Here is a 13,663-nt window from a genome sequence, read left to right as displayed (position 1 = left end):
TGTATCCCTGGTTGATTATTACCACCCTGCTAACTCATGTGGCATGCACTATTTTGACTGATATTAGGGTCAGTCTGCATAGTTGTGCACAGTAGTGGTTACTCTGCTCCTGAGGTTAATCCGACACACATCCTGACAAAGACTCCATATGAAGAAGATGAATTGTGATTGCCATCCTCCAGAAAGTCCATTATATGTGATTTCAACAGCAAAATGTTGGACAACACATCTCAATTACACAACTACCCTTATTGGACCTTGTAATTTGGTCAATGGTTTTCAAGGGTATATATTTGGGCATAAATTAAAAGATTTTGGAGAGATGGATATTAAAATGGAATTTGCAAACTGGCTTTGCATGGTAATGTTGAAAACTATTTTAATAACCTAATTTGTTCATTGTAGAAATGAAAATGAGTCATTAAATAGCTTTTGTAGGAAACTGGTTAATTATACCCAGACGTCCACCCTGGCCTCTTCCCCTACAAATGTTCCGCTGCACCGTAAGAGCATCCAACAAAACATTGCCAATGAACATAAATTGCTATTGTAAATGTGTTGCATTAAGTGTAATTTGTTGGAGACAAGGTTGCTGTTGCACAGGCAAAAGAACACAAGGATTTAAAACAGATTGTAACCCAATGATAAATCTCTTGATTCAGTGTGCAATGGTCGGCTGCATTATGTTGAGGTTCATCTCGCAGGCATGGCATGGTTCTTACCACCTTGTCTCCTAAATTATATTCATAAACCACTAAAGTATTTTGGAGGAATGATGCTGCCTGGGCAGTTTTCATTAGCAATGTGTTCTGTTTCCACTTGAGGAGGTGATATTTTATACTACTGTGGAGAAGTCATAGGGAGGAGGTTATGGTGGGGGTATGCAGCACACAACTTTGAGACCAGAGACCTGTGTCTGTCTGCTAAAACATTTTGTCCATTAAAAATGTAAACATTTCCTGGGTTGTGGTTCAATTCAACATTTATTGTTTCAATGTTTAACTAGAACCGCAAGTGTCCCTAACCCCAACCTGGTCTAGGTGAGTCAAAGGACTGCACATCATCCTCATACATGCACAGGTTACAAACAACAGAAACCCACTCATAGAAAAACTCATACTAGAGGTCAAAAACTCCACAGAGAACATTTTAATTTCAGCGCAGTTTCCTTATTTTAGCAACTGGTCGTGGCTTTCTTTCACAAGAAGTGAAGTGGTTACTGAAACCCATCTTATTAGTATCAAACACTGAGCCCCAAGAGGCATGAAAGCAGCAGTAACGACATGAATTCAGAACTGTTAGAATGGATTTCAACAATGACAAGTTTTCACACAAAGTGGGAAAATGTGTCAAAACACTTAGTATTTCTCAAATCACTCCTGCTGCAAAAATCTGCTGCGGGAGTAGTTTGCATCTAATTTTAAAGGATGATTGCTTTGGTATTTTAAAAAACAAACCATAGAGTCACTGTCAGGTAACCAGGCATATGAGCTGGGGACCACTGGTCCCTTGCTCAGAGTTTGGAAACTCTACTTATCCATTTATCCAAAGAGATTTGTCTACTTTTGCTTGCCTTCGGAACAGGGCCCCCACTTTCGCAGCAACTGTGAAGAAGGGAGACAATTATGGAGATTCATCACTGCAGTTTGTCTTCAGGGCACAACTCATCTCTGGAGAGAGAGATATAATTCTGCAATGTGTCAGATGACTTGCAGATGTTATGTGTCACACGGCGCAGAGAAACAGCTTTTCAATAGACCCCTCGTTGCAGTCTCAGTACTGTTTTAAAGGTGTGCTGTGTGTTTTCTAGGAGCAGGAACACTTTCAGATCCAGATGTTCAGTTTGAGCACAATGAGGTGATCTGTTCATAGATACTGGAAATATTGTCTCACTGGTGCAGTGATTTATGGAACACTAAGGTATGGATAAAATCTGTGCATTTCAGATGTCAACGTCTGTGACAACACGTATGACTTCATATCATAGAGGCTCAAACGGACATCTTATGTCTTTGTCCCTTTAAGAAGGAAGAAAATATGGGTTCCGGCTGTAGAAAATGATGTTTTTTGTTTTTGTGGTGTTTTATGTGAACATTTGTAAGAAGTAAAAGCTTAAACCCGGAGCATGATATCGGTAATCATTTACAGTATGTTTCCTTGTTGTTGTCAGTGTGTTTCTGTTTAACCATGCAAAGAATGTTTCAGTGGAAGACACAACTTTAAATGCACCATTCAACAAATAATTTAGATTTCTGAAAGCACAGCCCAGACGGACCTTAAACAGTTGGAGACAGGGAACACAGGCACCACTAATGCACCGATGCGGCACAACTTGGCCAGACAGAAGTGCAGCGTCATAGCCAGGCGCCTGTCTGAACTGAAGCACTCCGTTACAATCCTACACTCTCTGGCCAGTTCACAGACAGGGCAAGCTGTTTCTGAATCAACAGAGTAGCAGATATGGAAATTCTCCCTGGCACAGATTAGGGTTTTTCAATTTGAAAAATAAGAAGAAAAAAATAACTCCCTACTGTGCTTTAGAGGCTTAGTGGAATATTGAGCAGATGAGACCATTTGATGATAAAAAAGACAACCAACTGGACTCAGTGATGTGTTAAAACCCCAGCCAGAAAGACAAGTACATTATAAGCCTGTGAACTAATTAGAAATGAATGGTAGATTGCACAATCGGCTCTATTGTTAAATTATAGCTGTTCTTAGTTGATGCACTGCTCATAAGGAATAATTAACACATCATGAGTGTGTTACAATCAGAACATGTTAATTATGTAGCACGCTATTACATTTGCATTTGAGAGTTGATCTTCTTCCCGTCATCTGGTATCCACACAGCATGTGCATGAACAGTCACAACAGAGTCGGATTGTTGTGGACAAGGTTACAAAACCAGTGCAAGATTTACAAGATGATTCATATGTTTGAGTTAGTTTACTAAAAATGCATTTACAGTGTTTGTACAGTTAACTGTTCACATAGGTTTGTTTACACAGTTACTATTTGAATATTTACCTGTTTAATTATTTAATTCAGCAGTTATGAATCTACCTCTGTGTTGTTGTTTTTTTCCAGAGTCTAAGATCCGCTAGCGTCTGATTGGTTAGTTCAGCAACATGTGATTAAGTGAAAACGAGGAAGTGTTGTTGTGGAGCTGGTGAAGTGTGAAGAAAAGTAAAGTGCTGCTCAACAAAGTTATCCATCTTTCCATCCAGTGGTTTCTTTTTATTTAAAATGATTCGACCACCACATATCGAACCCTCATGTTAGAACATATGTTAATATTAGCATACCACATGATATGCAAGATCCTTAATTTGGTTAAAGTGTAAACTGCATGAAGTCATATCCTGAGTCGACTTAGGTCTGCAATTGTGTCATGGTTGTAGGTTTCTGTTTCTTGTTTTATTTTGAAGTCTCTGTTTTCTACCTTGTCTTGTCTAGTTTAACTTCCTGTCTTTAGTTTTCCCGCCCTTGTGATTGTCTAATGTGTTTCACCTGTTTACCCAGCCTAGTGTCACCTGTTCCTTATCTTCTCATTACCCTGTGTATTTAGTCTCTTGTCTGTGTTTGTCTCTTGTTGGATTATTGTTTTCTGTTTTTGTGGATTGCTAGTTGTCTTTAGGACTCATTTTGTTCTAAGGATTTTTGTTATTAGACATTCAACCTCAAATATTGCCTGCTGTCTCTGCACTTGGGTACTATATTCTCTGAACCACCTGGCAATTTGAGCTAATAAATCAACTTGAAACAACATCTAATTTTCTGTTATATTAATAAGACATGCTAGATCTTATATATCTCCCCGATCTGTTCAGTGGCCTGATCTCCCTCCAGTTTACTTTGATTCCACTATAAGCATCGACACACAGACTAATTCAATAACATTATTTGATGATAACACCAGCAGTAAATAACCTACCTAAAGCTCCATTTCGATCCATTTATATCCAATAATCTTCAATGAGAAGCTGTGTGAGTGATTTCACGGGAGTCACTCCTTCAATAAACTCCCACATGTGACATAATAGGATATCTGAGATGAGTAAATAATACAGATGCTATATATATTGGACCAATGTCTCTGCAGCACAAAACTAAGCACATGGTTTCCATGGTGCAATTTGGAAAATCCTTGGGCTCACTCTGGAATTCTGCACCAAATCCATTATAATAATGCCATAAAGTGTCATTGCTATTACATCTCAGTATTTTTTTAACAAAAAAAGTTTCTGACTGAACACATTGCAAGTGGAAATTCTAATTAAGCATAAAACACCTAGCTGTGCAATCAAAATCTCTATGTATTTGATCCATTTAAATTTAATTTATTAACCATTGAGATGAGGATAATGATGGCTTTTTTTAAGGAACATTTTTCCTCGACAAGTAAAAAAAGAAAATCACTATCTGGAGCAGGCCTTCATCAGGTCGCTCTGACATACAACAGTACATTTTAGTCATCATTTCCTCTGCTTTGAAACTTTTTCTGAGAGCAGCACACCTTGGCCCACATTCAATATGGTCCTCATAATGTGAAATGTACTCATTTTTGATTGAATAACTTCAAGATGGGCTGGCTCAGCTTTGAGTTCTGCTGTGCTCCGAGTCTCACTGCACATCCTGTCCTCTTTTATAAATACCCACGGTGCACACAAGACGGCAGGCAGGCTTACGTCTGAATCATCTTGCTGCACTGATTGACTGGAATATTTGTAATCTGTATTTAAATCTATTCATTAACCTCCCTCCAATGCTGGTTAAGAGTGTGCTGACATATGTCATCACTTTGGTTCCTTGGCTGGCTGGAATTGCAGATGGTGTAAAGGAAATATTTCATGTACCATCACTGTACCACAGCAGGAGGGGCAAAATGACTTGTCAAGGAGCATCAGCGAGGATGGGGTGGTAACTGCTGTGCTGCTGCTCCTCTCCCACCTCTTTCCTCCCTGGCCCAACAGCATCCATTTTCCCCTATGTAAATGTCACTATGTTGCCTCATAGACCCCACAGCATCCATCTCCTTGTGAAAATGCCACAGCATCAGCACCACTGTGCATCGATCCAACACCAAGAATGCAGCACTCAAAAAAGGGGTCAAGAGGCCCAGTGCTATTTCTGGAAGAGGTATTTCTGTGTTGCACTGCTTAAGAGAGCTGGACGCAAAACCATGTCAAATTCAAATGACCTTATAGGAGTGGCAAGATAGTAGGTGGTTGATAAGAATAAGGTGCACAAAGAGACAGACACAGAGACAAATGCAGTGAAGAGGAGAAAAAAAAATCAGATATCTATTTTTCATTCTCTGTACGCAGTGTGAGGGTGCCTGTCGCTCTGCGCGATAAGGAGTGGTCCCAGTTTAGATTAATGGCCTGCTTACAGTGCTGCATGAAATCAGCGCAGATGTTGTGCGCGGAAAAGATGACTTTGCTGACAAGCTGCGTGTCCTTTCTGTCAACAGGAGAGACTCCCAGCCCCTTCTATTACCCCAACACCCCCACTGAGCTGTATCATGCTGATGAAAATCTCCCACCTCTGAATTTAATCAAGGTATTTCCAGTTATTTCTTGCTAAAACTGGCCGTCCTCTCCTCTGTTGGAGTGTCCCTTCATCCCCCACAGAGCTGCACAAGATGATTTCATCAGCCATCTCAAAGGGATACCTTGACATTTTGAGCAATAGTCTTTATATTAGTTTGCATTAGTTCTCTTCACAAAGTGCGTGTGTGTGTGTGTGGAGGGGGGGGGTTATTGGCAGCTCAATCACCCAAATGACAGGATGTTTGAATCTGGGCAGTAGGCACAGCCAGCTGCAAGCCAGTTTTTGGACTGAACTGAAGGACAAATGTTGAAACTTCCCACATAATGTAACAAATGCCCGCTTTGTAAATTAAGCAGGGTTGAAAGAGTGAATTTACATTTCTTTGTCCGTATCTTCAACTCAAGCTTTCTCTCTAGATCCTATTACCAATCATATAATAATTTTGAAATCCGTGACAAATCCCATGTCTCCTGCTCATTGAAGACTCCATTCTTTCACACATATATTTATTATAAGCATCAGCTATTCTGACATCTTTGACAGAGGGTGAGGTGGGGAATCTATATAAAACTAATTAGAGTTAGCATAATATCAAGCTTCACATTGCATCTGGCACTGGTGCGGTTTCAGTGTTGGGTTTGATTAAATAGCTGGACCTCCTGTTAGACACAGTTGGGCTGGCACCACTTTTCTCTGCTTACTGGCGCCTCTCCTGGGCAGCTCTTCCCTCTCCCATCTGGCACCACCATCACTGCCAGTAAGCTTCTCGTAACGTTTCGCTCTTTTCCCCTGTCTGTCTATCCCCCACTGTGAACTTTCCTACAAAGAACTGCCTTGGTTCATTGTTTCCCGCTGATATAGAAAAAAAAGCAAAGTCTGATGCATGGCAACAGAGACTTGCTGCAATATACTGTCTTCTTTTTAAGTATTGTTCAAGATTTATAATACTGTGTTGTATATATTTTGGCCACACTGTTTTGCCCTAAATGTTCAGGCAGTTTCCGGTCCTCCAGGAGAGCTGTTCTTTCCCGTTCTTTTCTCTTCTCCCTGAGAAGATGAGGGTGACTCATACGCTCATGCTGAGACTGCTGGTATTTCTGACAGTGAAGAATTCAGAGAAGCATCAGAATAGTTGTCGGACACCTAATGGTAAACATTGCAGTTACTTTCACTGTTAAAAGTTGCAACGACAGTGTGAACGCACCGAGGGGAAGGGAAGAAAACGTTTTTAAAAGACACAAAGGACTGCATGCATAAAAAGAACATAATTTAAGAGCATAAATAAAAGTGGCAATGGTCCGGCTTCACACCTCATTTGTTCCACTTATAAATGAAGCAAGATGTATAGCTCACAGAGTTCTTCTTGGTCCTCTAGCAGTGCTGTTGGCAGCTTTATTACCATTCCATGTTCCCTAAGCCTAAATGGATTATTCATACTGGGGGAAATGGAGTTGTTTTCAACACGAGTGCTATAATATAATGAGCCAGTTGAATTGGCAAACCACTGACATGTTTTGAATAATGTCATTACTTTAAACCATCTTATGATGATCAATGAGGAAGTATTGCCCAATAGCACATAAGCACCAATTAGCAGATGTTGATCAGAGAAATGGCCCATTAAGGATCTAGAAATTAAAGGTTTTGCTGCAGGATAATACTTAACAAACCTCCTGGTCTATCTTCAGTACTTATTCTGTGCAATTATCGGGGCTGCCTTTAAGGGTAAGTACACTCAAATTAGATACATTGTCCCTAGTTGGAACTAGCTATGCAGAAGGTTTGCATCTACTGGGAAACGGTACCTTTAAAAATGCATTGTAAGTGAGGTCTGTGGATTGTTCAGATCAACCAGACATTGTTACCAAATGGCAACATTTCTGCAAATGTAATTTTATCTTGTGTTTAGCAGCACAAACGTAAATCATGGAAAGACACCACACCAATTTAGTTTTGTTGTAATTTGGGTGTCAAGACCCTTTAAGAGCATTGTTGAAAGACATCGCTGTGTGCTGGATTTCATCCATTGTAATACATTTTGCCGTCCAAAATCAGGTTTTTAAATTAACGGCCACTTTTGGAAACGTATATTATACTAGCAGTGCGTAGTGATTTGGTAAAAATCTAGCATCATTATACAGTATGCCAAAAATGACCAGATGTCGTACTTATTCAGACAAAATCTCAGTATGCCTCGGACCATTCGTCAGTAGTGTGTAGTAGACGATTTGGAAAAACAGCCAATGATTTCCCTGGATTTGCAGTTGAAATCTGGAGGTTTATGAACATTACTGTTTTTTTTAAAGACAAATTTGTTCTACCTTGTAGTGTGAAACATACACTAAAATTATGTTTTGAGATCTAATTAAGTTCTAATCAGCATCAATTCCTTGCTATCATTATTTGGTTGTAACAGTACAGCGGTGGATCTCTTAAAAGTTTTTTCTCCAACATCAATGTTGTGGGTTGCTACACAAACGAGTTCACACAAAATAAGTGCTGCAAGCTGCTTTCCCCTCTCAAGTTCTTTTTCAGCACAACAAGGGTAAAAAAACAAAGTATGATTCACATTGGTGCTGCGTTATCCCTCATGAGTAAATCCAAACAGAATTCTTTAAAGTGTGCCTTGACTCCTCATCTATGCTACATCACTTAGTTTGCCCACCACTGCGTTGGCTGGACAAGAACCCACAGGACAGAAGGTTGTTTAACGTGAGAGCGACAGAAAATGACAGTTGTGACAGCTGTGTATACGCCAAGCTTTAGCTACAGATAATGACTAAAAAGTGAGTGGCACCATTCTGGAACAAAGTAACCTCCTTGATTGCCTGCTACAGAACAAGGAAGCTATGTAGTCAGTCAGAAGAGATATGTCAGAACAGTGGGTGCAACAAAGACAGACAAGTCTAGAAAGTTCCAGGTTTAATAAATATAGATTTTGTTTAAAACAACTCCAAAGATTATTTTGCATTTTAAAATAATGTTTCCAGAAATCGTTTTAGTGCTTCATAAACTCGTAACGGGGGAATGGCAACTTTTACATTTGCTTTGCGGCCCTCCATCGGCTCTAACCACACTATGCAAGTTAGCCAGATCGGGTAGCGGAACTGTAGTCCAAATGAGACAATTCCACTTCCAACATGTAGGGGGACAGAGGAAGCTTTTGCTTTTGCTACAAACTGCTTTCATGTAATAATATCTTTTGGTGATTTCATCGTCTTCAGCCTACTGACTAGAGAACCAAAGAATAATGTAAAGACCATAAACTTGACAGGGGGTCAAACCAGTAAGAATTAGTTTTAGTAACTACTGTAATAGGAGAAGAACCAATGTTTAATACTGTGATGGTTTGTCAATTGAATATGTCCTGACAGCTAGCTTCTTAAGACTGGCTGTTGTTACAACCTTTCTAAGTTTGCAAAATGTGTGTAATTTATTTTAGGCCTTTATTTAACAGGACAGATGAAGACATGAAAGGGGAGAGAGAGGGGGGAATGACAAACAGCAGAGGGCCACAGGCCAGAGTTGAACCCTGGCCTGCTGCAACGAGGAGTAAATGTCTATACGTGGGGACCTGCTCTGCCAACTGAGCTATCTGGGTGCCCAAGAATGTAAAGATAATCACAAATGAGCAGTAAACAGCACCGCTCGGAAATGTTCTCAAATTGAACTTTGCAATAAGTTTATGGAACTAGAATTGCATTGCCTTTGTTCAGAAATAATGATGCAATTCTGTTTGGGTAAAAATTAAAATGGAAGTTGGCCATCAGAAACATTTAATGGGATAGCTCTGAGGTCTCCGCAGTAATGAAGAAAAAGAAGTCCCTTGATTGTAAAGTGTATGCAGTATGGTTGAAATTTTCACTTGTGCAATTAGTCATGCCACCTTTTGGCCTCTGTTCAAATCTTGCCTTGGCCACTCATTACATGCATTTCCCTGCCACAAATTAAGTCAAGTAAGAACCAAATCAATTAAATTAAAATAGATGTTCTGTTTTCTTTGCATTCCTAGAAGAGCAGAGTCCTTTAGTGCAATTGTCTTTGAGTTTTGATGAGAAAAGCACAGAACCGTTTCCCATTATGACTCAACAACACAAGACATCTCCCAGGAGAAACGTTTTGGAGACAAGAGAATGCCTGCATTTACCGATAAAGTCGTGTTGACTGTTTGCCGCAGCTTCATCGTTTTGGCCGTCAGCAGAGCTTTGCCTCTGTATCAAAATGTAAGAAGTGACTCCCCCACAAATCTGCTCACAGCACAACAATCAGAACTCAAGATGAGTGCCAATCATGTCAGCTTTCACGTGTGCAAGGGGGATAAAAAAAATAAAAATACTCTGCACCAACCTATCAGAACCAAAAGGCTGACAGGCAGCTATAATCTCCCCAGGAGTCTGAGCTCTGTACTGTGGATGAAGGATAAGGGGAAATGGAGGGGTGTGATGGAGTGCCTGGGGGTGGATACATAGATGGCTGGAAGGATAGGGGAGGGGTGAGAGGGAGGGTTAGAGTGGTGGAGGGATCTCTAATTGCCTCGTGCTTTTGATTTGAGTTAACTAGTGTCCGTGTAGTTATCCAGAGTGATGAACATACTGTACACACAAATACATACGCAGAAGCACACTCACACTCTCACTAATGCTAAAAAATACACCCACATACAAACTCTCACATACTTGTCAGATAAGACAGCTTTGCATCAGGGATCACTGCTCACAAGTCTAAGACCAGTGAAATCCCGCTCGAAAATCCTGCTGCTATTGATGCCAGCGGGGAGTGCTGTGAACAGCGCAGCGTGCGCCTACACTTTGTGCGCGATAAAACAAGCGAGAACTGTCATGGCCGATAAGGAGAGGCACTTTATCTCTGGATCAAGCCTTATCCTGATTAAAACCAGTCATCTATGAGGGCACACAGACAATTTTATGAGCAGCAGTGACTCTATGCTGCATACTGTGGGACGGATGCTGTTTGACAGCAGCATTCCAGAGTGAATTTTGCCTTTGTTGCTGATGACAGCAAATGACCCCAGGAGGGCTTTGTGATATGCACTTTTTAAAAAATGTAAAATGCATTTTATTTTTATTTGATCTCCACCAAGTACGTATTGTGTACCTGAGGTCATCCCACACACACAAAACCTTGTGTTTGAATTCAACTCACAACTTTTTGCACTGTAACACTAACTTCCTCTACTGACCCTTGTTGTTCTGCAATCCACATGTCATGGCCCCTAATAAAGCAGAAATGTCAAAAAAGTAAAAGAAAGGTTACTCAGCTCTAGGTTCATTTCATAACACATCAGCTCTGCATATGTGTTAATATATGCTATGGCATTTCTGTATCAAAATCCTAGACTGAAGATGTCAAAGAAAGTCGGAGCATTAGAACAAAGGTCAAAAACCAGGCTTGAAATTGTCATAGTGAACATGACATTAATTGAAGTTTTTTTCCAATATAGTCTTCTAAATCTTCCAAATCTTTTATTTCCATGATTGGGTACTTCAAACCGGTGTACATTTCGACTTCCTCTGATTCAAAGGGTAGCATGTACTATAGCTCTATCAGTTTAAGGTCCCTTTGGAACTAAACTACCATACTGTCCTTTAAAAAACAATTTGATGTTGGTTTTTCCTGACTTTGTAAAGGAGACTCTCTAGGTGATCTGCACTTTAAATAAAAATTAGCTAAAGTTGCTTCTTTTATTTTTGGGCTATGGTCAGTTGAAAGGGTCACTTTAGCTTAGTTTTGTGCTAGAATTATTGGAAATTTCGAAATGACTTTAAGGCACCTTGGCTTCAGCCAGTCATAAAGTGTGAATAGGGATGGGTGTGAAGTGGTTTGAATAAGAAAAAGGGCCATGACCGCAAAAAAAACAACCTGACACCCGTCATGTGCCCTCTCGCTCAGTACCTTGTGAACAGTTCTTCAATATGGAACGGTCGATCATTATATAGTAGAAATAATTACGCTCCTCTTGTTCTTTGGATCAAATCTGACCCATTTTCATAGTTTCCGCATCAGAAATGTTGGCCTCTTTCAACCAAATTGCCCCAAAACTGACAAGGATGGTTACATATGCTACTCGCAGGTCAAATTTAGGATCAGTTCACTACTCTCATTGAATTGTGGTTGTTTTTATTCAGTTGATGATCCACTAAATTACAACTGTTTGTAAAAATAGTTCCGATTTTTGGGACTCAAAAATTTGGCATGATTTCATTTAATTGGTTTATTGATTAAGAATTCCCAAAAAGTTTAAAACTATCGGTAGTAAGTTGATGTTAGTGGTGAATCTGGTGGTAGTGACAAAAAGCGCAAAAAAATTGAATCTTTTAAAATAGATCGTCAGAAACATAAAAAAAGTGTCTAAAAATGGTTGATTTTCAATTTTTACCTGGGATTACAACAAGTTGCCGGGTAAACGGGATGACAACACAAGGGTTAAGTTAGTTACTTTCTCCTTGGGGTTTCAGTTGGAACACTAACAAAGTATGTAAGTGGTATAGAAAAAGACGACACAGGACAAGTAGCTTTCATTGGGTAAAATGGAAGCATATTACTGATGTCAGATGGACAAGGAAAGGACAAATGAAAAACATCCAAGAACACATCAAGCAGAGATCTAGTTATGCAAGGTTAGTGGCTACACACAAGTAACAACAACAATGGAAGGAAAGGATAGGAAAACAAAAAACTGCAAAGCTTTACACAAGGGCTTTTATTGGACAGCGTCTGTTCTCTTCAACACCTTTGGATCAGTTTCTAGGTTCATTAAGATGAGTGACAACTCACATCACAAGTGGGGAGACAGTAAGTTTTGTCTGTTGCTTTAACTCAAATAATTGCAGCAGAACATGCAACTATAATCGAGTGCCTTTCTTTTTCAGTGGTTCATTTTTTTCTCCAAACTGTGTTATATGAGTGATACTTTGTACACAGGTGGCAGGTTTCCAGAGAGGGACGCTCTCAACCTGTAGCCTTTAGTCCCGCAGCACCAAGCACAGCTGTGGCAATCAAGAGTTTAAAAATGTAATTTCCGGAAATAATGCACCAATTAAAATGAAACACCACCTATAAACAGAGAATGATCTTCTCCTTATTTGCATTTTGTAATTTATTATTTCAAAGCATTATCATAGCATGACTGAATGATTGCTGTGCTTAATATGAAATAGCATCACAGCCATCCATCCATCTATCTAACCTGTCACTCACTACTCCACCTTTACAAATAGAAACAGAGTACAGGGTCACCATCTTTAGATAGGGATTTACTATGTATAATGAAATGTTTGCATGACTATAATGGTATAATCAACACTGGGACTGGCTCACTTAATTTTTCTCTAGTTATTACAACAGAGATTATTTTTTACATGTACATTTGAAAACTACAGTAGCTAACGGTAGACAGCCAGACTGGAGTTGTGGATTTCAGCCTACCTGGCTGCTCTACGGGCCAGCACACTCCTTGTTCCCTTGTCAGTCATTGTCACATCCAATGGTGTTCACACTCTCTTAACAGTTCATTTGGTAAACTATAAGTACAAATAGCTACAAAATGTAAAGCACTGTAATTTATAAGCATTCCACATTTGGGTTTTTTCCCTGTATGTACCACAATAACTGCTGCTGTGTAGGAACGCTGTGGGCCGCGTACTAAGGAAGTTGGGGCAGATGAGTGGGTCATAAAAAAGTAACGCCCTAATCCTGTCACTTGGTAGTGTTTCAATCCGAACCACAATCTTTTTCCTAATCCTTACTAACTCGGTTTGGTGCATAAACTTAGTCGTCGTCGCATAACGCTCACTTTTTGCCACCTTAACTTTGTAATCTCCTCCGCAGTGACCAGAAGCTCCCAGTGCTCTGTACCCGGCTCATAGTCACCTTTAATCTGGTTAACTGAGCCATCAACTACCGCTGTTATGACGGAACGCCGTGTGGAGGAGCAGAGCCGACGTCGCTGAGCTCCGTGGTGGCTTAAAACAACTAGCAACTGTCGCTCGGTGTCAGGGAGCACCTCTTTAGCCGACGGGCGCCACGTTTCGTAGGATATCATATTGGTGTGCATTCATTCTCGTACCATTGTATACTACATGGATTG

The 13,663-nt window shown here is 40.0% G+C and overlaps 1 long non-coding RNA gene across 1 annotated transcript; it reads right to left on the bottom strand.

Moving 5' to 3' along the window:
* Nucleotides 1-3,422: 3,422 nt before the first annotated feature.
* LOC117950047 lies at nt 3,423-13,043 on the bottom strand. The gene is made up of 3 exons (XR_004657795.1): nt 13,028-13,043; nt 7,323-7,325; nt 3,423-3,547 (listed from the first exon to the last, which is right to left on the bottom strand). It is a non-coding gene; the product is annotated as an uncharacterized LOC117950047 (long non-coding RNA).
* Nucleotides 13,044-13,663: the final 620 nt, after the last annotated feature.

The sequence above is a fragment of the Etheostoma cragini genome, chromosome 9 (genome assembly GCF_013103735.1).
Source record: "Etheostoma cragini isolate CJK2018 chromosome 9, CSU_Ecrag_1.0, whole genome shotgun sequence".
Classification (NCBI taxonomy): Eukaryota; Metazoa; Chordata; class Actinopteri; order Perciformes; family Percidae; genus Etheostoma; species Etheostoma cragini.
This window is presented reverse-complemented; position numbering and strand designations above follow the sequence as displayed.